Source organism: Myxine glutinosa, chromosome 3, assembly GCF_964187855.1.
Source record: "Myxine glutinosa chromosome 3, kmMyxGlut1.1, whole genome shotgun sequence".
Lineage (NCBI taxonomy): Eukaryota > Metazoa > Chordata > Myxini > Myxiniformes > Myxinidae > Myxine > Myxine glutinosa.
In genome coordinates this window covers 191,427,913-191,447,869 of record NC_136263.1, presented here as the reverse complement: position 1 = coordinate 191,447,869, position 19,957 = coordinate 191,427,913, and the positions used below count along the sequence as shown (strand labels likewise).

Here is a 19,957-nt window from a genome sequence, read left to right as displayed (position 1 = left end):
TTTGTTAATCAATTGGCTAATAGCATACCTCAACCACCAGTGCTTCATCCAAAGCTGTAAAAAAAAAATTCATTAAATAAGTCATTAATAAAAAATAAAAAAATAATATAATTGATTGACTCATCAATAAATAATTAATTATTCGATTAATTGATTAATCAATAAATCAAAAATATCCTTCATCACCACATCACTTGGTCACTGTAATGTCCAAATATCAGGTTTGTAGTTCAAAAGGTGCCTGAGATACTGCACAGATGAGTAAGAAAATAAATAAGTACATACGCAGAGGCAATGTCGGTGCCCGGCAATGACGTCATGCAGCACCTGGAAATGGCATAGGAAAGGAGCGGTGTACAACATGACCCATACAGGCCACTCCATTGGGAATGAGTGCTTCTAGTGTCCCAATTCCAGCCACACACCATACGGGTGTTGTTGTTGTTATTGTTGATGGTGTTGGTTCCTTGGATCTCATGTCAAATCAGATACAATACCAATCCTTAAAGTTTCACCAAGAAATTGTGGCCACATTCTACGCCTGAGACAACGTCACTCGGTGGAGCGCATACCTCCGCCAGGCTGAACAGTTTACATTTTGTATCCCACTGATATAGGCTGGATCTGCATCCGGACCTGAACGAAAATCGAATGGCCTTGTTGTCGTCACCTAACCAACTCATCCACCAAGTTTTATCCGAATCCGTCCACAATTTTGAAATACCGTGCTATATAAATCGCTTTTGGCCCCCATCTCTCAATGCTGAAGAATTACTTTAAATTAAAAAAAATTCTCGAACTGGATCTTCACCAAAATCAGAGCAATTCAGCCTCATCGCACACCAAACCTGTCCACCAAACCTCGTCTAAATCCATCCATAACTTTGAGATATCCTGCTCACAGACAGGGATGAAAACTAAAAATCTTCGGTGGCGGAGGTAATGAAATAGAAAACAAGTACAGATACAGTCACGTGAAAAAGTAAGTACACCCCAAGTAAAGTTTTGACTTTTTCAACATATTTCAACATACAGCTATTTGATCTTCATTTCAACAATATTGATAGATAAAGGTGATATAATATAACAAATATCATTAAACATTTACATTTTGTAGTCCATTGTATAATTTAAATAAACATGAATGCAAATTTCACATGTGGAAAAAGTAAGTACACCCTTGGCTCTAATAGGTGGTATTGCCCCTTGGAAGAAACAACCTCAAATAGGCATTTCTTATAACTGTCCACCAGTCTCTGACATCGACTAGGAGAAATCTTTGCCCACTCCTCCATGCAGAATTCTTTCAGCTGTGCGATGTTTGAGGGGTTTCTTGCATGCACCGCTCGTTTCAAATCCCCCCACAACATCTCGATGGGATTTAGATCCGGGCTTTGACTTGGCCATTTCAGAACCCTCCATTTCTTTCTTTTCAGCAATTGCTTGGTGGATTTACTGGTATGTTTAGGGTCATTGTCATGTTGCAAGGTCCGCCTTCGGTTGAGCTTCAACTTCCCGACAGATGGCCTCACATTATCCTCAAGCACCCTCTGTTACAATGAAGAATTCATAGTGGATTCTATGATGGTGAGCTACCCAGGCCCTGATGCAGCAAAGCTGCCCCAAACCATAATATTTCCACCACCATGCTTTACAGTTGGTATCAGGTTCTTGTGGTCAAATGCTGTCTTTGGTTTTCGCCAAACATGTCTTCTGGTAATGTGGCCAAATAGCTCTACCTACGACTCATCTGTCCAGAGCACATTGTTCCAGAAGTGCTGGTCTTTGCCGAGGTGTTCATTGGCAAACTTTAGTCTTGCCCTGATGTTCTTTCTGGACAGCAAAGGTTTCCTCCTGGCACACCTCCCATGTAAATCAAATTTGTGCAGCCTCTTTCTAATGGTAGACTCATGCACTTTGACATCAACAGTGGCAAGTAGGTCCCATGATGACATTCTGGGGGTTCTTAGAGACTTCTTTCAGCATCTTGCGGTCTGCTCTCGGGCTGAACTTGCCGGGGCGGTCTGCTCTCGGGCTGAACTTGCTGGGGCGGCCTGGCCTGAACAAGTTGGCAGTTGTTTGGAATCTTCTCCACTTGTGGATGATCTTCTGGACAGTCGATTGATCGATTTCAAATTGTTTGGAGATCTTTTTAAATCCCTTCCCAGACTCATAGGCATCTATAACCTTCTTTCTGAAGGCCTCAGAGAGCTCTATTGATCTGGGCATGGTGACGCCGCATACTTCAACAACAAAGAGCAAACCAAACTAAATGTCTGAGGTTTAAATAAGACAGGTTCCTCCAAGATCCTCTCTGACGATGTTCTAATCATTTGCACCTGAGCTGGTGCACCTGATTCTAATTTTAGGTATTTGAAGTAGTGATAAATGTAGGAGTGCACTTACTTTTTCCACATGCGAAATTTGCATTTATGTTTATTTAAATTATACAATGGACTTCAAAATGTAAATGTTTCATGATATTTGTTATATTATATCACCTTTATCGATCAATATTGTTGAAATGAAGATCAAATAGCTGTATGTTGAAATATGTTGAAAAAGTCAAAACTTTACGTAGGGTGTACTTACTTTTTCACGTGACTGTACATTCAAAGTACACCGCCCCCATGCCAAATAGTTAAATATCCTACAGCGCGGCATTGCCGGGTGCCGCCGCAGTGCAGCTCATCGAGACTGCATTGGGAGGGAGAGGTGTACAATAGATCGATTAATTGTATAATTAAAATCAATAAAACATTCACAAAATATTTTCTTAATCAATTGGCTAATAGCATAACTAAACCACTAGTGCTTCATCCGAAGATGTATCTTTTAGAAATTTAATTAAATAAGTCATTAATAGAAAATTAAATAATTAATTCATTAATGAATAAATAATTAATCGATTAAATGATTAATCAATAAATCAAAAACATCCTTGATAGCCACATCACTTGGTCACGGTCATGTCCAAATATTAGCTTCCTAACTCAAAAGGTGCCCGAGTTAATGGTCAGAAGAAAAAGGAAATTTCATTAATTAAATAAGTACTTAATTAATCGCGAACAATTAAATAACTCCTCAAATAATTGATTAATCAAAAAACGAAAATACCGTTTTTGACAAAGGACTTGCTCATTATTGTGCCGAAATTTCAGCTTCCTTGCTCAAAGGATGGCTGAGATATCGCCCGGACAAACAAGAAAGAAAGAAAGAAAAAGAAAGAAAGAAAGAAAGAAAGAAAGAAAGAAAGAAAACAAGAAAGAAAACAAGAAAGAAAACAAGAAAGAAAACAAGTACACATACATTCAAAATACACCGCCCCCTTGCCAAATAATTAAATATCCTACAGCGCGGCATTGCCGGGGCGCCTTTGGCGCCAGGCAATACCGCAGTACAGCTCATAGAGGCTGCTTTGGGAGGGAGAGGTGTACGCTAATTCATTGATTAATTGTATAATTAAAATCAATAAAAGATTATCACAAATAATTTTCTTAATCAATTGGCTTACAGCAAAACTAAACCACTCGTGCTTCATCCGAAGATGTATGTTAGAAATTTAATTAAATGTCATGAATAAAAAATTAAATAATTAATTGATTCACCAATAAATAATTAATCGATTAAATGATTAATCAATAAATCAAAAATATCCTTGATAGCCACATCACTTGGTCACTGTCATACCCAAATATTAGCTTCCCAGCTCAAAAGGTGCCCGAGATATTGGCCAAATGAGAAAGAAAATAAATAAATGATTAATAATGAAAATAAATAAATAATAATCATTAAAAAATTAAATTATTAATCAATTCGGTCACAGAACACATAAACCACCACCATTTCATCAGAATCTGTAACTGAAAAAATATATTTTTTTTTTTAGTACTTAATCGAATAATTAAATAATTAATCGATTAATTGATTAATCAATAAATCAAAAATATTCTTGATAGCCACATCACTTGGTCACTCATGTCCAAATATTAGCTTCCGAGCTCAAAAGGTGCCCGAGATATTGGCCAAATGAGAAAGAAAATAAATAAATGATTAATAATGAAAATAAATAAATAATAATCATTAAAAAATTAAATTATTAATCAATTCGGTCACAGAACACATAAACCACCACCATTTCATCAGAATCTGTAACTGAAAAAATATATTTTTTTTTTTAGTACTTAATCGAATAATTAAATAATTAATCGATTAATTGATTAATCAATAAATCAAAAATATTCTTGATAGCCACATCACTTGGTCACTCATGTCCAAATATTAGCTTCCGAGCTCAAAAGGTGCCTGAGATATTGGCCAAATGAGAAAGAAAATAAATAAATGATTAATAATGAAAATAAATAAATAATAATCATTATAAAATTAAATTATTAATCAATTCGGTCAGAGAACACATGAACCACCACCATTTCATCAGAATCTGTAACTGAAAAAAAAGAAAACATTTTAGTCATTAATCGAATAATTAAATAATTAATCGATTAATTGATTAATTAATAAATCAAAAATAGCCTTTGCAGCCAAATCACCTGGTCATTGGCATGTCCAAATATCAGCTTCCTAACTCAAAAGGTGCCTGAGTTAATGGTCAGAAGAGAAAGGAAATTTGATTAATTAAATAAGTACTTAATTAATCGCTAATATTTAAATAACTCCTCAATTTATTGATTAATCAAAAAACAAAAATACCGTTTTTGACAAAGGACTTGCTCACTATTGTGCCGAAATGTCAGCTTCCTAGCTCAAAGGATGGCTGAGATATCGTCCGGACAAACAAACAAACAAGAAAGCAAGAAAACAAGTACAAATACATTCAAAGTACACCGCCCAATGCCAAATAATTAAATTTATTTATTAAATATGCTGCAGCGCGGCATTGCCGGGGCGCCTCCGGCACCCGGCAATACCGCAGTGCAGCTCATTGAGGCTGCATTGGGAGGGAGAGGTGTACACTAATTGATTGATTAATTGTATAATTAAAATCAATGAAAGATTATCACAAAATATTTTCATAATCAATTGGGTAATCGCATAACTAAACCATTAGTGCTTCATCCGAAGATGTATCTTTTAGAAATTTAATTAAATAAGTCATTTACAAAAAATTAAATAATTAATTGATTACTCAATAAATAATTAATCGATTAATCAATAAATAATTAATAGATGAAATGATTAATCAATAAATCAAAAATATCCTTGATAGCCACATCACTTGGTCACTCATGTCCAAATATTAGCTTCCCAGCTCAAAAGGTGCCCGAGATATTGGCCAAATGAGAAAGAAAATAAATAAATGATTAATAATGAAAAAATAATAATAATAATCATAAAAAAATTAAATTATGAATCAATTTGGTCAGAGAACACATAAACTACCACTATTTCATCAGAATCTGGAAACTGAAAAAAAAAAAAAATTTTTGTCATTAATCGAATAATTAAATAATTAATCGATTAATTGATTAATTAATAAATCAAAAATATCCTTTGCAGCCAAATCACCTGGTCATTGGCATGTCCAAATATCATCTTCCTAACTCAAAAGGTGCCTGAGTTAATGGTCAGAAGATAAAGGAAATTTGATTAATTAAATAAGTACTTAATTAATCGCTAATAATTAAATAACTCCTCAATTTATTGATTAATCAAAAAATAATAATACCGTTTTTGACAAAGGACTTGCTCACTCTTGTGCCGAAATTTCAGCTTCCTAGCTCAAAGGATGGCTGAGATATCGTCCGGACAAACAAACAAGAAAACAAGAAAACAAACAAGAAAGAAAACAAGAAAACAAACAAACAAACAAACAACCAGAGTGAAAACTGAGTACTCTCTTTCAGCGTGCGTCACTGCCGAGCCCCCTTCGGTGCCCGGCAATGACGATTTGCAATGCCTGGAGATGGCATAGGAAAGGAGCGGTGTACAACAAACAAGAAAACAAACAAACAAACAACCAGAGTGAAAACTGAGTACTCTCTTTCAGCGTGCGTCACTGCCGAGCCCCCTTCGGTGCCCGGCAATGACGATTTGCAATGCCTGGCGATGGCATAGGAAAGGAGCGGTGTACAACAAGAAAACAACCAGAGTGAAAACTGAGTACTCTCTTTCAGCGTGCGTCACTGCTGAGCCCCCTTTGGTGCCCAGCAATGACGATTTGCAATGCCTGGAGATGGCATAGGAAAGGAGCGGTCGGTGTACAACAAGTACAGATACATTCAAAGTACACCGCCCCATGCCAAATAATTAAATATGCTGCAGCGCAGCATTGCCGGGGTGCCTCCGGCGCCCGGCAATACCGCAGTGCAGCTCATTGAGGCTGCATTGGGAGGGAGAGGTGTACACTAATTGATTGATTAATTGTATAATTAAAATCAATAAAAGATTATCACAAAATATTTTCATAATCAATTGGCTAATCGCATAACTAAACCACTAGTGCTTCATCCAAAGATGTATCTTTTAGAAATTTAATTAAATAAGTCATTTATTAAAAATTAAATTATTAATTGATTACTCAATAAATAATTAATCGATTAATCAATAAATAATTAATAGATGAAATGATTAATCAAAAAATCAAAAATATCCTTGATAGCCACATCACTTGGTCACTCATGTCCAAATATTAGCTTCCCAGCTCAAAAGGTGCCTGAGATATTGGCCAAATGAGAAACAAAATAAATAAATGATTAATAATGAAAATAAATAAATAATAATAACAATAAAATTAAATTATTAATCAATTTGGTCAGAGAACACATAAACTACCACTATTTCATCAGAATCTGTAACTTAAAAAAAAAAAAACATTTTTTGTAATTAATCGAATAATTAAATAATTAATCGATTAATTGATTAATTAATAAATCAAAAATATCCTTTGCAGCTAAATCACCTGGTCATTGGCATGTCCAAATATCAGCTTCCTAACTCAAAAGGTGCCTGAGTTAATGGTAAGAGCAAGGAAATTTGATTAATTAAATAAGTACTTAATTAATCGCTAATAATTAAATAACTCCTCAATTTATTGATTAATCAAAAAAAAAATACCGTTTTTGACAAAGGACTTGCTCACTATTGTGCCGAAATTGCAGCTTCCTAGCTCAAAGGATGGCTGAGATATCGCCCGGACAACCAAGAAAACAAGGAAACAAGAAAACAAGAAAACAAGGAAACAACAAGAGTGAAAACTGAGTACTCTCTTTCAGCGTGCGTCACTGCCAAGCCCCCTTCGGTGCCCAGCAATGACGATTTCCAATGCCTGGAGATGGCATAGGAAAGGAGCGGTGTACAACAACTACACATACATTCAAAGTACACCGCCCCATGCCAAATAATTAAATATGCTGCAGCGCGGCATTGCTGGGGCGCCTCCGGCACCCGGCAATACCGCAGTGCAGCTCATTGAGGCTGCATTGGGAGGGAGAGGTGTACACTAATTGATTGATTAATTGTATAATTAAAATCAATAAAAGATTATCACAAAATATTTTCATAATCAATTGGCTAATCACATAACTAAACCACTAGTGCTTCATCCGAAGATGTATCTTTTAGAAATTCAATTAAATAAGTCATTTATAAAAAATTAAATAATTAATTGATTACTCAATAAATAATTAATCGATTAAATGATTAATCAATAAATCAAAAATATCCTTGACAGCCACATCACTTGGTCACTGTCATGTCCAAATATTAGCTTCCCAGCTCAAAAGGTGCCTGAGATATTGTCCAAATAAGAAAGAAAATAAATAAATAATTAATAATGAAAATAAATAAATAATCATTAAAAAATTAAATTATTAATCAATTCGGTCACAGAACACATAAACCACCACCATTTCATCAGAATCTGTAACTTAAAAAAAAAAAAAATTTAGTCATTAATCGAATAATTAAATAATTAATCGATTAATTGATTAATTAATAAATCAAAAATAGCCTTCACAGCCAAATCACCTGGTCATTGGCATGTCCAAATAACAGCTTCCTAACTCAAAAGGTGCCTGAGATAATGGCCAGAAGAGAAAGGAAATTTGATTAATTAAATAAGTACTTAATTAATCGCTAATAATTAAATAACTCCTCAATTTATTGATTAATCAAAAAACAAAAAATACAGTTTTTGACAAAGCACTTTCTCACTATTGTGCCAAAATTTCAGCTTCCTAGCTCAAAGGATGGCTGAGATATCGCCCGGACAAACAAGAAAGAAAGAAAACAAGAAAGAAAACAAACAAGAAAGAAAGAAACCAGAGTGAAAACTGAGTACTCTCTTTCAGCGTGCGTCACTGCCGAGCCCCCTTTGGTGCCCGGCAATGACGATTTGCAATGCCTGGAGATGGCATAGGAAAGGAGCGGTGTACAACAAGAAAGCAAGAAAACAAACAACCAGAGTGAAAACTGAGTACTCTCTTTCAGCGTGCGTCACTGCCGAGCCCCCTTTGGTGCCCGGCAATGACGATTTGCAATGCCTGGAGATGGCATTGGAAAGGAGCGGTGTACAACAAACAACGAGAGTGAAAACTGAGTACTCCCTTTCAGCGTGCGTCACTGCCGAGCCCCCTTCGGTGCCCAGCAATGACGACATGCAGCGCCTGGAAATGGCATAGGAAAGGAGCGGTGTAAAAAAAAAAAAAAATCCTCAATTTAGGAAAGGAGCGGTGTACAACAAGCAAATAAATGGAAAGATAGCCGTTCACCTTCAGAGCATGAAACCTTTATGGTACATCATAACATGCGTGTTCCTTCTCACTACCTGGACACAAAGGGATGAGCGACTCCAACAGTCACCAGATATAATCAGCTGGTGGTGGAACATGAAGATCGAAGCATTTTGCAGGAACAAAGGTTTGGATTGTTTTGGGAACTTGAACAACTTCGCACAGCAGAGTTGAATCACAAGTTAACGTGTACCTCACCTGCTGGTCACCACCCGACGGGGGCAAAGCGCCGGTCACCACCCCGACGGGGGCAAACCGCCGGTCACGAACCCGACGGGGGCAAAGCGCCGGTCACCACCCGACGGGGGCAAAGCGCCGGTCACCACCCCGACGGGAGCAAACCGCTGGTCACCCACCCACTGGTCACCACCCGACTGGGGGAACCCGCTGGTCACACCACACGACGGGGGAACCCGCTTGTCACCACCCGACGGGGGAACCCGCTGGTCACCACCCGACGGGGGAACCCGCTGGTCACCACCCGACGGGGGAACCCGCTGGTCACCACCCGACGGGGGAACCCGCTGGTCACCACCCGACGGGGGAACCCGCTGGTCACCACCCGACGGGGGAACCCGCTGGTCACCACACGACGGGGGAACCCGCTGGTCACCACCCGACGGGGGCAAACCGCCGGTCACCCACCCTCTGGTCACCACCCGACCGGGTGAACCCGCTGGTCACCACCCGCTGGTCACCCACCCGACGGGGGAACCCGCTGGTCACCCACCGGCCGGTCACCCATCGGCCGGTCACCACCCGACGGGGGAGCAGGCCGGTCACCACCCGACGGGGGAACCCGCCGGTCACCCACCCGACGGGGGAACCCGCCGGTCACCCACCCGACGGGGGAAACCGCCGGTCACCCACCCGACGGGGGAAACCGCCGGTCACCCACCCGACGGGGGAACCCGCCGGTCACCCACCCGACGGGGGAACCCGCCGGTCACCCACCCGACGGGGGAAACCGCCGGTCACCCACCCGACGGGGGAAACCCGCCGGTCACCCACCCGACGGGGGAAACCCGCCGGTCACCCACCCGACGGGGGAAACCCGCCGGTCACCCACCCGACGGGGGAAACCCGCCGGTCACCCACCCGACGGGGGAAACCCGCCGGTCACCCACCCGACGGGGGAACCCGCCGGTCACCCACCCGACGGGGGAACCCGCCGGTCACCCACCCGACGGGGGAACCCGCCGGTCACCCACCCGACGGGGGAACCCGCCGGTCACCCACCCGACGGGGGAACCCGCCGGTCACCACCCGACGGGGGAACCCGCCGATCACCATCCGACGGGGGAACCCGCCGGTCACCCACCCGACGGGGGAACCCGCTGGTCACCCACCCGACGGGGGAACCCGCTGGTCACCACCCGACGGGGGAGCAGGCCGGTCACCACCCGACGGGGGAGCAGGCCGGTCACCACCAGGTAACTACGGGGGAGTAGGCCGGTCACCACCCGACGGGGGAGCAGGCCGGTCACCACCCGACGGTGGAACCCGCTGGTCACCACCCGACGGGGGAGCAGGCCGGTCACCATCTGACGGGGGAACCCGCCGGTCACCATCCGACGGGGGAACCCGCCGGTCACCATCCGACGGGGGAACCCGCCGGTCACCCACCCGCCGGTCACCCACCCGCCGGTCACCCACCCGCCGGTCACCCACCCGACGGTCACCCACCCGCCGGTCACCACCCGACGGTTAACAACCGACGCACAACGAAGCAACCCCTCGCGACTATATTCGTCGATTTGCTATGACAAGAGTCAAGCCACATCAAAGAAAGAACATCAGTGAAGAAATCCGCGAACGAAAGATAAGCAGACGCGCGCGAAGGACAACAACGACATTTCAGATCAATACCGCAAACAAGAAGACGCGAACAGGGACATCCTGTGGAAAGAAAAGCTCACAAACGCCGGGCTGCAGAAAATGGCGTCGTCGCGCTCACCTCGTTCCGAAGGACACTTGGGCAGCTCGACGCAGCCGCGATGTCAAAACACGTTCACACCAAACCCACTGGATTCCGAGCTAAAGAACGCACGGAGCACGTACGCCACGTCAAGCCCTCGTCGGCGCAGTTTGCACCGGGAAAAGGAGCCGCTTGAGGCTCACGATCCACCAAAGGCCGAAGGAGCGCACGGCGATCGCGCCGGCAAGATGGCGTCACAACGGCGAAACGCACTTACAATCTATCGTCTAATTAAACGTCAGGCGTCATTACGTCATCCGTCACGTGACCTGTGCTATTGACATCGCATTACCCCCCTCGTCTCATAACGAATTGATGCTTCGTTACGTCATCACGACACGTTTTCATATCGCCGTATCTCAAATACAAACGCCATTGGACGTCAATTCCCAATACCAACCGTAATAAGCAGCAGAAATCTGTGTAACATATGGACATGACATTTGTACATAAATAAAAAAATCTCACATCCATGATCCTTACACTTCCTCACTCTGGAAATACTTGACAGGACGAAGTTTGAATCCACCGACCGGGTGTTTACGTCGAGATTTCCCCCTCAAATTATCAATGTCGCCTGTTTAATAAATATATTGATGACGTGTACAGGGGCCTCGTGTATACTAGTAGTATTAATATTATAGTGTAGTGGTTACCTTATTCACTTGTCGCGGTTAACTTATCCGCATGTGACGGTTACCATTACGATGGGTTTGGTCTAACCCACGCACACGGGCTTGTGGTTGTGCCGTCGTGACGCACGCGCGGCTGTTGGAGCCACGCCCTCCGAAGAGGGTGCTTGTTTTATATAAGCCGTTACGACTTCCGTTCGCTCGCTAGCAGTTGCTGGAGATTTCTGTACAATAAAGAACCTTTTGTACCCAACGAAATGGCCTCTTCTTGTCGTCTTCGGCAACCGCTAAAATAGTAAATAATTATCATGTAAATACCAATAGGTGTCGTTAATGTCGTCGTGCGTGTTCATGAGGAACGAGATACAGGTATAAGCAGGTGTTGAACGTTGTGGCTCACAAAGTGCCGTCGTGTCCCTTCAATGTCCGTTATTTCATTCCCTCCACGACGAGAATCGCCCTTAACAACCCCCGATCTGCCCCCCGCCCGCCATTTATTACGTGGAAACTCGCAAGGATTGAAAGTATGAGAAGGGAAAAAGAGACACAATTGGAGGAAAGGAAGGTTAAACAAGGAAGGAAGAAGAAATAAGGAAGGAAGAAAGCGGAAGGAAGGGGAAATGCCTCTTTGTGGTTGGCAGTGGGCCCATTATGGAGCCTTGGGAATTGAGTCCGTGGAGGGTTTCCAGAGCTATCCCATAATGCCGTGCGCGCCGCCATGTTCGTTGTATTCACTTCCCTGGCAACGAGAGCGTCAGTAGCCCTACAATGTAGCACGTTTATCTCGTTACTCTCACTGACTTAAATGGAAGGTTACGCTAATTACTAGTACCCGACTGCAAAGCCGCAATGAGCCGGCGAAGCCAAAGCCTCTTGCCACTATTTTACCCATCACTATGGCATCAGTAGGTTAGGTAGGTGTCGTAGGTACCGTACCTGGTAAGACTTGGTAAAAGAGAAGAGCAGACAGTCCTCCCCAATACCTGCATACAATAAATGTCACAAGAAGCTTAAGGAAGTAACTATACGATGTGCTAGCTAAAGGCCTATTTTAAGAAATTTTAACTGGGCTTAACATACGTTTTCACAGTACGTGTGTAGTCTTCTAACTTCAGTCGCTGTCAGGGCTGGTTCTCTCCGGGCACTGCGGCTTCCTCCACCAGAAGTTAGCTTGCAGTAAGATCAGTGCCGACAGGTCAGACGATAGCGCCGTTTCAACGGCAATGTGTGACTGTCGTGAATCAAACCGAGCTTTCTTTCTTTATGTAAACCGCTTATACCGGTAGGTGCAGGACAACATCATAAATCAGACAAACCTACTGAGCATGGGAGCATGGGATTGAACCCTAATTCGGCTTTTCAGGTCTACCACTAAAGAAGAGAAAAATTTCGAAAATGGCCCAGAGTGGTTTACTTTCCAATTACGTTTCGTGAGAACATTGTTTTTTATCGCGAAAAGAAGGTGATCGACGCTGATAGTGACCTGTAAGTACTCTTGAACATCCTCAACAACACATATATGCTGGTGCGAGCACTCAAAGGTCTTTACACGCTTTAGAGAAATTTAGCAGTGTACAGTTAAAGTGTAAAATTAAACTGGTAATTGAAACAGTGTAGATTGTAACCTGGTGAATGAGCAGGAGTCACATGACACTTTCTCACGAATTAGCTTGGGTACCCAAGACTTGGGTACATTTATGTCGTGGTTAAGCATAAACGTCGTCCTGCATGCCACATCTGATAGGTCGGTGTGGCGATGAAGAATGGAGGCGAAACATTGTTCCTCGTTTTGGCTTTGACCGAGTGACAAGGCGTTTTGCAGAATCGAGTCGAAAAAGACGTTGTTCAAGTGCTCGTACTTTTTCGCTGTGCAGTAAGCGAGTGACTTGATACGTTTCACAGTGCCCAAAGCAATGACGATTTAGCTTAGGAAATTTGAGCATATGATGAGAACTATTTCGAGCAGCATATGCTTACGCGTGATTCGGTTGTTTTGCACCAACCTCGTTCCCGGCGTCGCAGACGACGCCCTGGTAAGATGTCCTGTGTCGAGGGCGCTGATTGGCTGACCTAAGCTGATCGCTGATTGGTCAGCTCACAAAATTTCGAAAATTCAGACCTAAAATGACACAATTTGCATTCTGGATGAGATTAAAATTGATAAAATTTACTTCCTGATTAATTCGGTGAATTCCGTCTCAACTTCGGATATTTCCGGCCGTGAAAAACTATCCGTATTTCTAAACTAAATATGTAAACCGCTTATACCGTATTTCTGGCTGTGAAAAACTATCCCATACGGCCGCGAGATTTCTAAAAAATAATTCTTCGTCAATGTTAGAATATTTGACGCCGTTTTCACCCTCCGAAACGCGTAATAAGCTTTAAAAAAATATTTTTTCAAATGCTCGAATCTCATTGGTTCTGGTGTTTGATGACGATTTTCGTTGAAGATAATGAGGTTGGTCTTAACGTATTTTAATTACTAATTAGAGGTTCATTAGATTGTGAATCAAAGAACGATGGGTGAAACAAACTCCTATTGAACTCTTTCGCAATTGTTTCATGCAAACTTCCGCATCCGGTCGATGGCGGCCACCATTGAGTGATTTCATTATAGAAATATTTTTGCAAATGCTCGACTCTCATTGGGTCCGGTGTTTGGTGACGCGTTTCGTTGAAGATAACCAGGCCCGTGCGGGCCGATGTTGTTCTTAAAGTATTTTAATAATACATTGGAGGTGCATAAGATTGTGAATCAACAATGACGGGTGAAAGAAACTCCTAATGAACGTTTTAAATTTGTTATGCATACTTCCGCATCCGCAATATGGCGGCCTCCACTGCGCTTCGGAATTCTCGAGCCAAGGCATAATCAGGTTTTCAACATAATACGTACGCGTTCATTGACAACACCGGCTTCGCCGGCTATTATGGCCTCAAGTTAGGTCTGGTTTACCTTTGCTCGCTTGTTCACCTTGCCAACCAATATGGCGCCCATCCATCTTTGATACCGCCCGATGATCCTCCACATCCTCGCACATCTGGGGCCACGACACGAGTCCTCCGATCACACTCACGCCATTCCCAGCAAACTTCACACTCACCTTTTGTGCTAATGTAACAGCGATGGTGACTGGCCTTGACATTCCATCTTAATGATAATTGATAATGAAGCCTTTGCTTTTCTTCAGTCTCGAGTCCACATCCAGTCCAGATGCTGCAAAGGTTGGGTTGCCATGTTTGATTTTCAAAAGAGGACACAGGGCAAAATCTCTATATATAAAGGAGGAGTGTCTGTCTGGATGTCCACTTATAACTCAAGAACTACACATCGGAGAAAAGTTTTAGACACAGATTCGGAATCAGCATAAAATTCCGGTGGTTATAGGCTACGTTTTATTTTAATATCAATGGTTTAAAAAACCGGGCCAGCTGCAATTCCATGGTGTAGTTTGTGGCGGCGCTATTGCCCCTTTCCGATCCCATGACGCATTGCGGTTCCGATTCACGATAAGGTCTATGCGCTATCACCGACACTTTTCCACCTTTTCCATACCTTTTAATCAGATTTAACTTATCGTCCATCGTAACCACATTACGCTTGGAAACACTAGCATTATCCTTCTTCGGACCCATGGCTAACACAGACACAGTAAAGGAATACTGTACGTCGCCTCTGTTTTGAATGAGAATCGGCAGTTGCGCATATGTACAGTATACTGTACGTACATATTGAAGAATGGCAAGACGGAAGCCACTCCTGAGAAAAAGGCACATGACAGCACACCTGGAGTTTGCAAAAGGGCTTATGAAAGACTCTGGGAGCATGAGGCAAATGATTCTGTGGTCTGATGAGACGAAAATTCAATGCTTTGGCCTGAATGCAAAGTGTCACGTCTGACGGAAGCCGAGCACAGCTCAACACCCATCCAACACCATCCCTACTGTCTGCATTGAGGGAATGGCTCAGGAGCTTCTGAGGGAAACAAACTACAACATGGAAGAGCTGACCACATTTGTAGAGCAGAATGTCCCAAGAATTGTTGAGGACCAACAGCAAGCCTTTACTTCTATCTTGAAGAGTGTTGATGATGATGCTGGCAAGATATTCTTCCTCGATGCTCCTGGCGGGACAGGAAAAACATTCCTCATTAATATCATCCTGGCCAAGGTTCGTCAAAAGTCGGAAATTGCTCTGGCTGTGGCCTCAAGTGAAATTGCAGCTACATTTCTTGAAGGAGGAAGGACAGCACACTCAACTTTCAAACTGCCTTTGGATTTGACCAAGCAAGACACCCCAACCTGCAACATTAGCAAGAATTCAGCAAAAGCCAAGATCCTTCAACAGTGCAAAATCATTATCTGGGATGAGGCTACTATGAACCACAAGTGCCTGCAGTGAACAGTGACAACATTCGAAGCAGTGAACAGAACACTCCAAGATATTCGCAACAACAAGAAAATCATGGGTGGTGTGACAACTGTTCTGGCTGGAGACTTTCGTCAGACTCTCCCAGTCATCCAACGGGGCACAAGAGCAGATCAAGTCAAGGCCTGTATCAAGTCTTCTTATCTCCTCTGGCCACATGTGCAAAGACTTACCCTGAATACCAACATGAGAGTCCACCTTCTTGGTGACAACACTGCAGGGGCGTTCTCAAGCCAGCTTTTGAAAGTTGGCAATGGCCTATACCCTCAAGATGCATCAGAACAAATAATTCTACCATTTGGACAGTTTGTTGAAACAAAAGATGACTTGATCAAAAAGGTCTTTCCCAATATGGAGACCCAGTTCCAGGACTCATCATGGCTTGCCGAAAGAGCCATTTTGGCCCCCAAGAACAATGCTGTTCAAGAGATCAACAATTTGCTCCTCCACCAACTTCCCGGTCATGAAAGACATTATGATTCTCTTGACAAAGTGACAGATGAAGATCAGGCAGTAAACTTCCCAACTGAGTTTCTCAACAGTCTTCAGCCTCAAGGACTCCCAACACACAGGTTGATTCTCAAGGTGGGAGCACCAATCATGCTTCTAAGGAATCTTGATCCACCAAAGCTGTGTAATGGAACACGATTGACAATCCAGCAAATGATGCCGCATGTCCTAGAGGCAACCATCCTCTCAGGACAATACAGAGGAGAGAAAGTATTCATTCCAAGGATACCACTTATTCCACCTGACCTTCCATTCTCCTTCAAGAGGATTCAGTTCCCCATCAGGCTATGTTTTGCTATGTCCATCAACAAGACGCAGGGGCAATCAATGAAGGTTGTCGGCCTGAACTTCACAGAACAAGTGTTTGCCCATGGCCAGCTGTACATGGGCTGCTCGAGGGTTGGAAAACCAAGCAATCTTTATGTCTTGGCACTAAGTAAGAAAACCAGAAATGTTGTATACCAAGAGGTTTTGAGAAATTGAAAATTGACAAAACGTCAGGTAGGAAATGTACTGTGATATTGCTCTAAAATATACATGTTCTTTTCATCATATATTTGTCTTATTCTTATTCAACCCGGGCGAAGCCGGGTACCTCAGCTAGTATAAATATAAACTAGAACGGCACTCAGTAGAGAGTGCATAGCCCCACCTGGTTGGCCATATCACTCAATAATGAAGAATCACTTTAAAACTTCTACTAGCCGGATCCGGATCTTCACCAAAATTGAATCGATTCTTCCTTGTCACACACACAACCTGTCCACCAAGTTTCGTCCAAATCCTTCCACAACTTTTTGACATAACCAGGTAAGTATCGTTTTTGTCCCTATCTCCCAATGGTGAAGAATCATATAAAAATTTATTGTAGCCGGATCCCGATCTTCACCAAAATTGAATCGATTCTTCCTTGTCACATACACCACGTCTCTGCCAAATTTCGTCCGAATCCGTCCACAACTTTTAGAGATATTTTGTTTCACAAACGGACAGACAAACTGACAAACAGACAGACAGGGGTGAAAACATAACCTCCATCCACCTTTGGTGGCGGAGGTAATAAATATATATATATATATATATATATATATATATATATATATATATATATATATATATATATATATATATATATATATATATATATATATCTATATATATATATATATATATATATATATAACTATATAATAAATATATATATACACAAGGCTATCTATATAAATAAATATATATAAAATAAATAAATATAAATGTATATATAAATAAATAAAAAGAGTGGGGTCAGGCAGGTGTATCAGTATCTACCAACTCATGTTGTATTAATGTGATATATATATATATATTGTTGCGGATCTCAACGTCGGCCTTTCCCCTTATCAATGGGGGATTAGTTCCCTTGGCTTTTATCTAGCTGACGCGATCCGGGGCTATGACGTTCCTTCAGGTCAGCGCTGGGTAGGGTCGTAGGCCGAATTCCTAATACCTAATTACCAACGCCTCCCAGGAAGCAAGGAAATAACCCCGCCTGAATCACGGTTTTAGTGGAAACGCAGAGCGATAGCAAGCCGTGATCGGGCCGTTAACAGGTACTAAACCCGATCCGAGCGGTTCCGAATCGTGCCACGCTTACCCAATGGAGGAAAAGACTGATAAGGTCGGATTTGGAAGGAAAGGAATAACAGATTTATTTACACTTTGTACAATAAGAAGAAGAAGAATACACAGTGCAGCCTTAAACAGTCTTATACTTATCCCAAGACAAACGGGCCCGCACACACAGACACACTCACACGGGGATGTAGATGGTCAGAGTTGATGGTCCAGGGATGATGGCGTCCAGGCAGCTCACTCCGGTCCTCGACTCGTACCGTGGTGTAGATGGTCAGGCGGCAGCGGCCAGGAACTCTCCTCGTGTCATTTGCGCAGTGCGGACAATTACAGGGCGGAATGCGGGCGGAAGGTAGGCTGGCTTGGCGGTTACACTCGTGGCTCAACCGCGTACGTAATAATCGGCCTCAAACGCGCTGCTTAATGCGTTTTCCTCACGAGGCCTCTTTGCAAACTCAGACGTCTTCGCGCAGTCCTCTTAATGCGATCAGTCTTCTGTAATGCGTGAATCGTGCCAGTCCTTGGACAGTCCTCTTGGTAAAGCGCAATTCCCTCAAGTCCTCTCGAAGGGCTTTGTGAGCGCGTTTATATATCGCCGCCCAGCGAACCCTCTGGAATTTGCCAGCCACGCACTTACCACGCCCCTTAAGCCATGCCCACCGAGCCCTGGTTGGTTGTTGGCTCTTACCGGCTCCGCCTTTGACGTGCTGCTTGACGTGGCCACACCCCCGACCTCACGCTCCTCCCCCTTTTCCAGGCCTACCTCGTGGCATTTGGCTGGTTTCGAGCGAAAACGCAAGAGCATCGAACGCTGCTGGCAAAGGAGGTGGATTAGCCGAATCAGGGCGCGGGATGGATGCTGCCCAACGAGGTCGATTTGGAGGGTGGGCCGCAAAATGAATGGGACCGAAGCTTATTATTTCTTTTACACAACGCATGTAGCACTATTGGAAATGGCCTTATTCTCACATATACTATGACATACAGTCACGTGAAAAAGTAAGTACACCCATGTAAAGTTTTGACTTTTCAACATATTTCAACATACAGCTATTTGATCTTCATTTCAACAATATTGACAGATAAAGGTGATATAATATAACAAATATCATGAAACATTTACATTTTGTAGTCCATTGTATAATTTAAATAAACATAAATGCAAATTTCGCATGTGGAAAAAGTCAGCACACCCCTACATTTATCACTACTTCAAATACCTAAAATTAGAATCAGGTGCACCAGCTCAGGTGCAAATGATTAGAACATCGTTAGAGAGGATCTTGGAGGTACATGTCTTATTTAAACCTCAGACATTTAGTTTGGTTTGCGCTTTGTTGTTGAAGTGTGCGGCGTCACCATGCTGAGATCAAAAGAGCTCTCTGAAGCCTTCAGAAAGAAGGTTATAGATGCCTACGAGTCTGGGAAGGGATTTAAAAAAGATCTCCAAACAATTTGAAATCAATCATTCGACTGTCCGGAAGATCATCTACAAGTGGAGAAGATTCCAAACAACTGCCAACTTGTTCAGGCCAGGCCGCCCCAACATGTTCAGCCCGAGAGCAGACGCCAAGATGCTGAAATAATTCTCTAAGAACCCCAGAATGTCATCACGGGACCTACAGGTAGCTCTTGCCACTGTTGATGTCAAAGTGCACGAGTCTACCATTACAAAGAGGCTGCACAAATTTGATCTACATGGGAGGTGTGCCAGGAGGAAACCTTTGCTGTCCAGAAAGAACATCAGGGCAAGACTAAAGTTTGCCAATGAACACCAAGGCAAAGACCAGCACTTCTGGAACAATGTGCTCTGGACAGATGAGTCAAAGGTAGAGCTATTTAGCCACAGTACCAGAAGACATGTTTGGCGAAAACCAAAGACAGCATTTGACCACAAGAACCTGATACCAACTGTAAAGCATGGTGGTGGAAATATTATGGTTTGGGGCAGCTTTGCTGCATCAGGGCCTGGGCAGCTCACCATCATAGAATCCACGATGAATTCTTCATTGTACCAGAGGGTGCTTGAGGATAATGTGAGGCC

The 19,957-nt window shown here is 42.9% G+C and overlaps 1 protein-coding gene across 5 annotated transcripts in view; it reads right to left on the bottom strand.

Moving 5' to 3' along the window:
* LOC137424099 (protein PRRC2C) overlaps positions 1 to 10,955 on the bottom strand; it is a 190,575-nt gene extending 179,620 nt beyond the window's left edge. For all 5 annotated transcript variants that reach the window (XM_078774907.1, XM_078774910.1, XM_078774911.1 and 2 more), the window contains exon 1: positions 10,708 to 10,955. The gene's annotated coding sequence lies outside the window, so the exon portion shown is untranslated. The remainder of the gene's footprint in view (positions 1 to 10,707) is intronic.
* Between the last annotated feature and the right edge of the window lie 9,002 nt (positions 10,956 to 19,957).